The following is a 12,500-nucleotide window of genomic DNA, read 5'->3' as shown; positions in this document are numbered from 1 at the left end:
ATTACAGCTGGAAGATAACTTCATGAATCTTATTTAATATTGATGTAAGTTTGTGTAAATGTAATGTATTTCCTCTTGAAAACCAAGTAGCGTTAACAATTAATGGCGGAGAAACGGCACAGTGAAGCCGAACAACGAGTCGGACCACAACAACAGGCGGTCACTCCTCAGTAATCACAACATTAAACACATTAAGGCCCACAAAACGTTCTTAGACTATTCGTACTCATTTTTTGGTGCTTGCTTTTGCTGATTTGAGCTTTCATCAGGACCGTGCGGGCGTTTAAAGATTGTGATTCATTGACTTCCCCCCTCAACATTTCTTTGTTGACCTTAGCAAATTCCCACATAGCCCCGCCCCCCACAAAGCACAACCAGGAAGTAGTTGTCTTTTAAGGGTGTGGGTGTGCAGCATGAGTGCCAAAAGGCCGCAGCTCCTTTTGATTTGTCAGATTACTTGTGTGTATGTTTGCTGTAGTGTGTTATGTATGTTGGATGTTTCTTCATCACAGTTGCAGCCTTACTTGAAGTGGCTTGTCATTAAGTCTCCTGGCTGACTAGATGACTCCAGCTGCTTAATTAATGTGTAAACGTGTGCCCTGGGCTACTGTCAGCAGGTAGACAGGTGTGTGTGTGTGGGCGCGGACTCCTCAACTAATTGGGCTTGCTCCCCCGGCGTTTGGCAGCCCGTGACAAAACACACACATGTGGCCACACGCGTCCACACTTAAGGGAGCGTGAATCCAAGGGATCAGTTAGTTAATCTTGTAGTCCTGCTGTAGGGGCGCCACTAATTTGAAGCGATACTTTCTCTCGTCTCTTCCCTCCGGCAGCCAAATGGCCTTTAAATGTGCGAGCACTTTTGGCACATTTTTCTTTGCCAAATATCTCGTTTTAGCTCGGTTTGGTTCAAATTTGTTGTCGCTCTAAGAAGCCACACACTTGTATTTAATTGGAGCCACGCCTCATCGTCCCCGCCGCCTGTTGCCCTCCACAGGAGCTCTGGCACGATAATGGCCGTCGGCGGTGCTGGCACGGTCGCACGCCGAGCTGGCTCTAATGGCGGCATGTTGAGGAACCCGAGGCCACGCCAGAGACACCAGGAATGTTTCCTGTCTGACCTAAACTCAGTCCAGCACCGCAGAGACATGGGAGCAAGGGAATAGAGAACAGAGACAGAATCAGAGTGGCCCGTGCGAAAAGAGAGAAGTTTGTAGTTCTTCCTCTTCCTCTTCCTCCATCCCCCCCGGTCCCTCTACTAATCAGCATAACTGCCTTCTAACTGTGTCCCAAAGGCTACTCCAGACACACACACACACACACACACTGACACAAACTCTCACCCGCTGTGATTTCCATGACAACCAGGCTGTCAAACTCAGAGTTTTTGCGAGTGCAGAAACTGATACCAACCAGACATTTAGGTTTCTCCCATCTCTCCTCTCTCCTTCGCCGTCACTTTTGCCGCTCCGACAAAGGCGTCTGATTAGCGGCGTCGCCCGTGATCAAAGGCAGGCGGCGTATTAACCGCACACGCAGACACGCTCGCGGCTGTACGCACAAATCTACACGCGTTTTGCATCCGTTTAGACACGCTCACACACACACGAGCAATCTGTCCGTCTGATTTCGGGAAAGAGATGTAACCGAGCAACAAGCTTTTGGAAGAAAAAACACTGCTTTGATCTCAGGAATGAATCTCCCATCTCACCAACCTTTCCTCTCTCCTCCACTGTGGATCAAGACATCTCTCTCTGTCTCTCTTTCTCCCCCCTTCTCTCTCTCTCTCTTCCTCTGCGCAATCCCTTCCTGCTCTCTGTCCTCAATATGAACTAGGCTAAAACACTATTGATGAGTCAGAAGAAGACAGAGAAGCCTTTTTTCACACGCCTCAGTGTTAACGAACAGAAAGAAACATCTCCAAAGTTTGATTGGAACAATGTCAAAGCCATATCTGGCCTCCAAACATAGAGAGAAAGAGGAATCGCACTCTTTTTGACATTTTTTGGACGATCCACACGGTTTCCTTGATTTCCCTGGAGTTTATCAGGGCGAACCTTTGGAGAATTTCAAATCAATTTTCCACGCAGGACCCCGGCGACTCATCAGCGAAAAAATAAAACAAGGTTTCCAAAAACTACAAAAGTGCATAATTAGTCATGGGGTATTTTATTTTGAAAGTGCTGACCTTCGCCATCAGCAACTAAAGAGTTTATGATGAAAAATAATAATGTCAGGAATAAAAGTGATAACGTCAGTGTTGTGTAAGCTGCTGTGAGGCCGCCACACCATTATTAGAGCTCAGCTTCAGCGTCAGCAAGTGTTCCTCCATTAGAAGTATACGTCACTCCTCTGGATTTAGCGTTTATATAAACTGTGAGCGTGAATCCTGTCGCTTCCCCGGGTCACGGCTCGCTCTGCTGCCGGCCAGCAACCTGCCACCTAAAAATACAACAGCAGCTCATTAGGTCACATCCCACAAGCTAATGCTCTCAGAATGACGGCACGATGATTTATTAAATTAAAGATACACTGACAAATCTATAGTGACACAAACTCCATGTTGTGTTGTTGAAAGCTGTTTTGACCCTACAAGCAAAATTCTACAAACAAAAGACACACGACCCTGCAAGAACTCTTAAATGTACGGTGTGCCAAAGAGTTTAGTGTGTCGATGCTGACTCGGCACATTTCTGTAGGGTCAAAGGTCAAACAGCTGCATATGGCCCTGTCGTCATGACGATACATCAAGACATCCTCAGTTTGGATCTGAAGCATCTGTGTTCTCTGCGTGTCTGCATGCGTCGTGTCTGTACCTGTTAGAAATGCCATATTGGTACCACACACACACACACATGCAAATGCGTCATGGCAGCGGGCGGGGTGAGCAAGGCGACCGTTCTAATGATGGACGCTGCTCAGCCCAGTGGTGTCCAGTCTGGGTCAGAGCGGGTCGTGTCAGTGGAAAGGCCACGCTCATGATTCACAGCTGCTGCCCTCACACACACACACAGACACACACAGAGACAGACAGGGAACGAAGGGATGGAGCCAAGAGCAAATCACTCAAAGAGACTCTAAAATGGGAGGGAGAGAGGGAGGGAGAAGAGAGGGAGAGGAAAGCAAGAAGCCACTTACCATTCAAACACATCATGCGTTTGCCTGTCTGGAGCATCCGTACACACACACACACACACACACACACACACACACACACACACACACACACACACACAAGGCCACCAAAAAGGCGAGGTGTTAATGAGAGCGGTTGAAAAGCTGACATTTAGGTAGAGAGGAGGGGGACGAGGAGGGAGGAGAGGTCAGAAATGGATTTTGTGGCTTCATTTTGAATGATCAGTCATAACGGAGGGGGCCGTCCAAATGTCACCACTGTCACGGCCAGAGAGTCCACGCCGTGGCCGCGTGCGCGTTTGTCACCAATCTGGCCTTTATGTCACCGCGGACAATATGTTTAGACTTATTTGTTTATGGCATTTCACACAGAGAGAGGGAAAGTGACGAAGGAGAATGTGTGTGTCTGTGTTCGTGGTCAGGCAGACTAATCAAAGACTGGAATTGCTCCTGTGTTGCAGTATTCTCAGAAATAATCTCACACACACACACACACACACAGGAGGGAAGGTTTGTCAGTCATGGTCTCAAGGCCTTTGCATGTACGTACACTTTGAAAGGTCACAATGATCAACTTACCTGAGCCGTAAGAGTGTGTGACGTCGCAGACAAACAATCCTCCTGTTGTTTCTTCTGTCCAATCACATCCCTGCTTTTCACTGCTAAACTTTGCGAGCTCCTGCATGTACATGTGAGCGCCCACCTGTGTGTCATAATCACACCTGACCTTTGTAATGATCGCACTTTGTAATCAACCATCCTCAGGTCTGCGCTCTAAGCTCTGCTCCGCGGTCATGTGGCGGAGTCGTTGTCGTCGTCGTCGCCGCACATAAATCAGACTGAACAAACCATCAGGTATTCCTCTCCACTCCTCCTCCATAACACCTCTTTGTCCTTTACTCTCTCTCCCTCCCTCTCCGGCTCCATCAGTCTCTCGGTCTGTCACTCGGCTTTTGTGTCTCGCTGTCGTGGAAGGCTACAGTAACGACGCCGGCTCGTTTCGTATGCGGCCGTCGTCGTGACAGTGACAGAGTGCCGCCGCTGCTGGACGCGGCGTGAACAGATAAGAAAGTTACGAGATCGTTCAGGTGAGCTGAGTGAGTTTCTTGCGTTAGTTTCCAACGCCAAATCCGAGGCCACTTTTTAAGGTATATGAAGCCTCAGTTGTAAAATTACCCAGAATTCACCTCCTCAGCCCTGAAGGCTATCCAAGGAAGAATACACAGATGGATGTGGGGCCGTTTGGTTTGTCTGGAGAGATTTAGTTTTGATGTGGGAAGAATCCAAACAGAACCACTGAGGGGGAACGTTGCAGGTTGACAGAGCGATGTGTTTGGATAAGCTCCTCTTTGCTCCTCTGGCGCTCTCGTAAACAACGAGCGGCCACATTAGATATTGACAAACGGGCGAGCAGCGGGACGGAGACGTTTAACCAAAAATAATGGTGAAAATTGAGGAAGGGAACTTCAGCGTCGGAGAATGATTCCACTGGGGATGGAGAGGAGGTGAAGAGAGGAGGTGAAGGCCAGGAGAGGAGGAGGAGAGGAGATGTTAGTCAGGGGAGACGGAAAGAATTGTCTGATGAAAGCGAATGAGCCAGCGAGAGAGGAGGGAGGGAGGGAGGGAGGGAGAGAGAGAGAGAGAGAGAGAGAGAGAGAGAGAGAGAGAGAGAGCTGTCTGTCAGAAGTTTTCCCAATAAATAATCTAGGCAGAGACGTTTTAACTTCTTCATTACAAAGCCACATAATTCGAGCAGAGGCTCCTTCCGAGGAGATCAATAATAAATGTGAAGGGGGTGAGGGAGCTTATCTCAACCTCACTCTTACCCAATAGGTCAGGGGTCAGAGTCGTGCTTGTCAAATCCCGGCTATAATTCCACGTCTCCCTCCCGCGGTTCACCGGCGAAGCTCTGTTTATCCACCGGGGAGCTGAGAGAGAGAGACGAGTGGGACTGTTTGTCATCTCAGTGGGAGGTTGCTGATGATTGACTCCACAAAACACACAAACACACACACACACATACACACACATGCAGGGGGAAAAAAGTAAACAAAAAGCGAGGGGAGGGGACATGGAAGACACAAGGGACCCCAGAGGACAGACAGAAGTGATGAGTGTGCTGGACGGCCCGGGAGCGAGAGAAAAATTAGAGAAGAAGAAAGGGAGCGCTCGTTATCGCTCACATCCTGGCACCTGACGCGCCCCGGTCTTGGCAGCCGGGCGTCGACTCGACCTTGACTGGGGTCCGTTTGTTTACGAGCTTGTCGTGCTTTATCTCTATTTAATTTACATTTGACATCTTGTGCCTTGAGTGAACACCTCTGAATAATTGGGAGTGTGTGTGTGTGTGCGTGCGTGTGTGTATTAGCGTTAAAGTACCTCCTGTTCTCCTTGGCCCTTGTTGCACCTTGAATATTCATCGGCGCCCTATACGCATGCACGGCGAAAGTGCTTCGGGGGCAGGTTCCTCCATCTTCTTCTTCTTCTTCTTCGTCTTCTTCTCTCTTGAGGCACGTCCACACCGGTGTCACGTTGTACGCGTTGAGTTTCCCCAGTCTGTGTAGGTGTGTGTGTGTGGTTGTGTAAACAACCACACACACACACCTATATCTCACGCTTATGTTTCCTCCGCATATTTGATGTCTTTCGCTTTCAAGTTGTAATAAACTCCCCCCCCCCCCCCCACACACACAAATACACACACATACACACCGAACACACAGGCACGCACAAGCCTCCGAAGGGTTTTTTCCCTGTTTGCTTCTCTTTACTCGCGTTTTGTCTGAATCTGCTCTCTCTAATCCTCTGTCTCTCTGTCACTCTGTCTCTCGCTCTCTCTCTCTCGCTCGCTCTCTCTCGCTCGCTCTCTCTCTCTCTGTGTGAAGTGTGCGACCTCTGCAACTATATTCTGCCCGTCGCTGGGGACGATAGCCAGAGCGGGTGAATGTTGAATATTGATGAGCTCATTCTGAGCGAACTCGGTAAAGGCCAGGACGCGCAGATCTCTCCCGGATCCCACGGCTCCACCGGCGCTCCCGTGTCCGATACACTGACAGGCCCGGATCTCGTGTTCTCTCTCTCTCTCTCTCTCTCAGTTCAAGGACTAAGATCATTGCCAAGTCACAGGGAGAAAGATGATCAGCAGATTTTGTTGATGAGAGCCAAAGTTCAGTCGTGCTTTGCCAATTCAAAGTAGAAGTTATTTGATTTGGGTTTGTTAGGATGCGAGACATCAGCCGTCCCATAGAACCTCCCTGTCACTGTCATAATCATAATATTTACTTCAGCAGGTCATAATTATGGGATGCTATTTCAAAATTACGACTTTGTAACGGCATTTGAATTAAATAGAAATGTAGTGTGAGATTTATGAGCCGTGATGAGCTTCCAGATTCCAAACATTGACGATGGCGTCTTGCGGTATTGTGGCAGCAGGCGGGAGAGAGAGCACGAATCCCCAGCCACCCTCACCGCCACCCCCTCGCTTAGCGTCCTCGAGTCCCTAGCAGCCTCGTGGGACGCTTGTTGGGTATCGACTAGGGGGTCCAAGAAAAGAGAGCTGTGGCTGAATGCTGAATCTCCCTTGTGGGATTCATTTGCAGTCACCATTAATTAGCGGGAGGTAATTTCCCAGTTCCAGTAAAGCTGTTATTATGTTACAGTTAAGTGCGACCTGAAGGATCCCGCCGACGGCTGTTTTAATTTAGCAACCTGACATCTAGTCAACTCGTTTTCCCTCCATTTATTCTGTTCATTTGGAAGGAAAGGTGAAGGCGACGACGCTAATAAAATGTGACGAGTGAGGAGGCAGAGAGAGCTGTCAGACGGGCGCTGACGGCAATTAACCCCTCGTGCACGCTCACAGGCGATCATTTGCTCGACGTAAACTTTAACAAGGCTGTCAACGATTACCTGCTGTGTGCAATGGAGCTTTGTTTGAGTGGAAGTGTATCGATCACTTGAGCGCATGTTTCTCGCCGGTTTCTGAGGCGTCTTCAAAGTGTTCACTCCTGCCTTGAAAGGTGGCAACATATCTGTCCTTTTCCATTAACTGCAGGTGTTTTATAGCAACTGTGTTTTGAAGCCAGACCCCACGTTCCCAAAAGGCATCCAGCTTTCATCTAGAAGTAAATTGAAATTTTGTTTATGCTATATGTTTATTTGAAACTGCTGCTTTTCCGCCTCATACAGCAAAGTATAAAGTTTTTCTCCAATTCCTTAGGGGCAAAAGTACATGTCTGTTTCTTCTTCTTCTGTTCCTGTGGCTTTGGGATGCTGCTCCTTTAAATACTTGATGTTACTTAGTACAACTCCATCATCAATAATCACTCACCAAGAAGCCAACTGTCCAATTAAAAGAAGCTTTAAATCCTCTGTGAGATTGTTGAAATTTCTGCATTCCAACCGCATTCCAACTTAGTTTGAAAATATATGAATAAAGCGAGTTGGATCTTGGTGGAAATTAAAGAATTCTGTTCTGCATCAAATCATTCCCTCTATGATCTCATTCTCATCTGATTGACTAAAAAGCTTTTTATCTGGTCGAAGTTGTTTTGACTGCAACCTTAAACCCCCAAAACAGAACGTGGTGGACGTTCAGCACCATGGACAGCGACCTACAAACACTATACTAGGTGGGATCACACATTACGCAGACGACATCTTAGTTTATACCAGCAACAACTTTGCTCTACTACTCTTGAATATAACTTCCTGCAATGTCTTTTTTGTTGTACCCACGCCCGTTCCTCGCAATGCTCGCACCCCACGTGTGTTTTTACTCGCCGCAGTCCCACCCCGAGGCAGAATAGCACCACTGCAAATAACAGCCGCCTAATTCTCAACAATTATCCTCGATCAGAAGTTTCTGCCGCCACCCTTCTGGTTTTCCTACAATAGCACTTCTCCCTGGTTGGGGCATCTGTGATGGCATCTGTTCACCAGAGATCAGCCGAGCGCTCCGGCTCCCACCAGACTGTAAAATACGTGCGTTAGACCAGAATAGCTCACAGACTGGTTTATAGGCTCCCATCGCAAATATTTCCTTGTGAGGATTTAGTGTACGGCGGGGCCAATCTTCCTCCTCATCGCACGCCCGCCCGCCCGTGTGTGTCTAAAGTATCTAAGGCGCCGTCGTCTCTCAGTGCGTCAGCTGTGTTTCAGGAGACTGCTTTGATGTTACAATATTAATTTAATGAGTGTTTGCTCCAGCAGGAACGACAGCAACATATGGAGGAAATGATTTCAAAGCCGTTTATTGAACTTCTGTTTCAGTGGCATTGAGTGTGTGTGCGTGAACACCTGCGTCCCTGTCTGCATGGTGCTTGTATGTTTTAATGTGAGACTGTGTGTGTGTGTGTGTGTGTGTGTGTGTGTGTCTCTCTCTTCTGTCTGTCTTCCTCTAAACACAGGGAAAGACATCTCATGCCAGTAACTCCCAGGGGAAATGGATGAGTCCACTTTCATCTGTCTAGCCTCTGTCTCTCTCCCTCTGTCTCTCACACAGACGCGCACACACACGCAGACACACACTCCTTTTGTGAAAAGAAAACACTTCATCTGGACTTGTCTCCAGCAGTCTTTCATACTTCATCTCCATCTGTATCCTTTTGTGAACTCACACTCAGTCTTTTTCGCTCTCTCTCAGACTCACGCTAACACACACACATACACACACACCTCCCTCCTGTCATCCTCTTCCTGTCTTTTCCTGTTTTATTATCACATGCTGATAGCAAAGCCAGGCAGCATCGCAGTTTTTAATCAGAGGAGAGAGACCCTATCGACTGCTCACGCTGTTTTTGGGCAAACTACAACACGCCCAGTAATTGCCGCTAAGTCTTTGATGCGTGTTGTGACTGTTCTTTGTCACTGTGTGTGATTTAGAACCCATTAAAAAAATCATCCTAACAAGAGCGGAGGCTAAGGAAAAGAACGTCCTTGAGTGTGACGACTTCACGGTTTTAGCTCAGGATTTCCCAGTAGTAGACAAACACAATTTTAGGTATAAACACAAACATCAACACAACCATCTGATGCATTAGAGATACATTTTTTACAGCCAGTATTATGGTATGATGACAATTTAACCCTTTGTTACAATGCAGCAGAATGAATGAAGCAGCTTCCATTTCCAATCTACTACAGTTTTGATATTGATTGCGTGAAAGAAAATCTTGTTGACCTGTATTTCTTTGTCGATTATCATATAATATCATCTCAACCTGTTAGAAATCAGGCCTTTTTATGAATGAAATGATTTGGCACCATTCCAACCCCACATTTTCTTTGGCACAGCCGCTTTGGACCGGAGCTCTGATGTGACTCAGAGAAATCTCACCCAGCTTCTGCTTCCGTCCCTAATACGCTTTGGTGCAAACGTGCTCGCCTCTTTTTGAACATTTGTGTCTGTTGGGCTCCAGTGAGATCACACACACACACACACACACGCTCCAAGGTGCACGCAGGCTTCTGAATCCGCTGAGTTCTTCACTTCTTCCCAAAGTTGCCAGAGAGCAGTAATCCAGCTGGTGGGAGCTCCTAGCTGTCATGTTTCATTTCCTCCAGCCTCCTCTCTCCGTCTGCTCGCTTCCTTTCCTGGCTTTCTTCTCGCCTCCCCGCGTCTCCCCTCTATTATTCCCTTTAAAAAAGCGCGTGTACCTCCAGCCACAGTGGGCGAACATGTGGTCCACGTCATTTAAAAGGAGCGTTTTCTTTCGCCGGCAGGAGAGGAAAAGAAAGGATTTGAAGCTTGAGTTTGAGAGCTGCAAGCCGCTTTTTTTGTTTTCTTTGGATGAAAGTAAACACGGACTCGTACTCGTGTCATAATATCTGTTGACCTTTCTGTATAAATGGTGTTGACTGTTACTGTGCTTACAATTTGTACATCGACTTGCCAATATGTGCTCGCCTTTTGTGTGTGTGTGTGTGTGTGTGTGCTTGCGTGTGTGTGCTTGCCTTTGTATCTGTGTGTGCGTGCGCGTGTGTGCTCGCCTGTGTGTGCGTGTGTGGCGCGTGTGTGCTCGCCTGTGTGTGTGTGTGTGCTTTGCATTTGCACCTGGTGTATAAACGAGCCGGTGATGGGGAGGTGAGCGTTTTTTGAATGACAGTAAATGGAGAGGGAGTAAAGAGAAATGGATTAATGGGTGGATAATAATAGAAAGATGCACACACAGATTCACACACAGATACACACGCGTTTTGACTGATTGATTGATTGATTGAGAGACCGAGCGTCCAATCTAATTTGTCAGAGCCACTTAAGTGTTTTGTTACAGACTGACACACTCCCACCCCCCCGCCCCCACACACACACCCCGCCCCGCTGCACTCTCGCCACAGATGAAGTGTTGATTTTAATCACTACGCATAATTAATTACATCCTTCCTTGTTAGGAAAATAAAAGCCTCACAGCCACACGGTTAATTGCCAGCTATTTAATTTGCAGTGACGACGTGGAGCTGTGCGTTAGCGCTGGATGTCTGTTTGCGTGTACGTGCGTGTGTGTGTGTCAGAGTGTTATTAACGAATTCAAAAGGTCTCTCATAGCCTTGGATTTCTGTATATAATGTCTACATGGGGACAAAGCGTTCCCGGCGGTAATGTAGGTGCTGTGGGTTTGCATGCAGTGATGGATCTGAGCGCTTTAGAGGCTTTTTACAGGTAGTTAAGATTCCATTTCTGTTTTCCCGAGTGACCTCCATTTCCAGGGGTCCTGAGCTTACGCTTTGCTCATTTATTGCTCCATCCCCTCCATCATCAGCCGCTCCGGCGTGTGCAGCAGCAGCAGCAGCACCACCCGGCCGCCCGCCCACCGCTCAGCACGTGCGCCTTAGAAACCGAGCACAAACATCTCTAACGGAGTCTCAGCGTGAGGCGGCCCATCTTCATCATTCATTAATAGTTTGTTCCGCTGAGCCTGGGTCTGATATAATGTAATTACGAGAGGAAGGGGGATTGATTCTGTTTGTTTGTCGGTTAATAACTCCGTCGAATTACGCACTAGCCGTTGCTTAGTAATCCCACAGCAAAAGCAAAACAGCAGTAAAATACAAATTAAGCGTAATGAAACGGGCGAAAGGAAGGGTGCTCCATTTCCAAAACCAAATTACCTCTGAGCGAAGCAGCAACATGGCCGTGCCTCAGCAGCGAGCGGAGGAAAAGCTCACGCCCGCATGGTACTCGTGTCCACACAAGCAAAAATGTCATTCTTCATTAAAATCATCATAATTTCACTTTAAAATATGAATAAATTGCCACACATGACTGAATTTCCTTTGATTTCCCCCAATTTGAGATGCTCTGCACGGATCCATCTGCCAACCCGCCACCACAGCTTGAGAACCGCTGGGCTGAAGCTTTTCATTCTTGCTGTTTGCACAGTGTTGCATAGCAATCAAGGACATTTATATTTTAATCTTCACCTGAAAACCTGGATCGGTATCAGAATACAAAGAATGTGACCAGAAATTGCCTGAAATCACCTGAAAAATAGAAAAATGTTCAAGTCTCTCATCTCTCAACTAACACACACACACACACACACACACACAGAGTACACACAACTGGGACCAGAAGATTAACCTCCTCAAACTGTGATTCTGTGAAACAAAGATTCTATCACATGTGCCACCATGTGGACAAGAAGATCAATAAAAGGTGATGGATCAAAGCCAGAGAAGAAGAAATTGTATGTTGAGTTACTGTACCAGTGTGTTTAAGCAGCAAACTCCTACACACACGATGGTTCACTTACGACTTAGAAGGCAGAACGACCTCATGTCTGGTGATGTCGCTTTTTCCAGCTCGACCTGAATGCAAAATCAAATGCGTCGCGGCCATTTGCTCTACGTGACTGTTCAGTAGGTAAAGTGTGTGTGTGTGTGTGTGTCTCGCTTTGGCAGGTTGTAGTTTTCCCCTCAGAAATCAGCCGCTCTCTGAACTGTTAAATCACACTGGAAGCCAACCTTTTGAGAAGAAAATTAATTACTTTCCCTCTCTCCTCCTCCTCCTCCTCCTCTTCCTCTTTGTCTTTGCTTTCAGGCGTCTGTTCTCGTTCTCTCGCTCTCTTTCTCTCGCTCTCTTTCTTTCTCTCTCTCTCTCGCAATGGGCAAGTACTTTGAAATCAACGACAGCCCTCTCTCCTGCCCCCTGTTGGCTTGGCGCAGCGTTGCGTCTGGTTGATGTTGCAGGCTAATTGATCTCTAATGGTTCAGCCGCGTCCATTTTCATCCTCTTTACCTGCAACATTACACACGTGGTGGGACTTGAAGGATACACGTGGCTTCTCTGGCCTTCAGCTAATATGGCTTTTTATTGGCAGCTTGGGGATATTTTTACGACCGCGATCCTCACTGGAGGCCTC

The 12,500-nt window shown here is 47.4% G+C and overlaps 1 protein-coding gene across 2 annotated transcripts in view; it reads left to right on the top strand.

Moving 5' to 3' along the window:
- Nucleotides 1-12,500, top strand: part of nbas (NBAS subunit of NRZ tethering complex) — a 99,311-nt gene that overhangs the window by 77,374 nt on the left and 9,437 nt on the right. The window lies entirely within an intron of this gene.

Source organism: Genypterus blacodes, unplaced genomic scaffold, assembly GCF_046128005.1.
Source record: "Genypterus blacodes isolate CSIRO-AG114 ecotype Tasmania unplaced genomic scaffold, CSIRO-AGI_Gbla_v1 ptg000042l_1, whole genome shotgun sequence".
Lineage (NCBI taxonomy): Eukaryota > Metazoa > Chordata > Actinopteri > Ophidiiformes > Ophidiidae > Genypterus > Genypterus blacodes.
The sequence above is the reverse complement of the archived record's forward strand: the minus strand, read 5'-3'. Positions and strand labels throughout refer to the sequence as shown.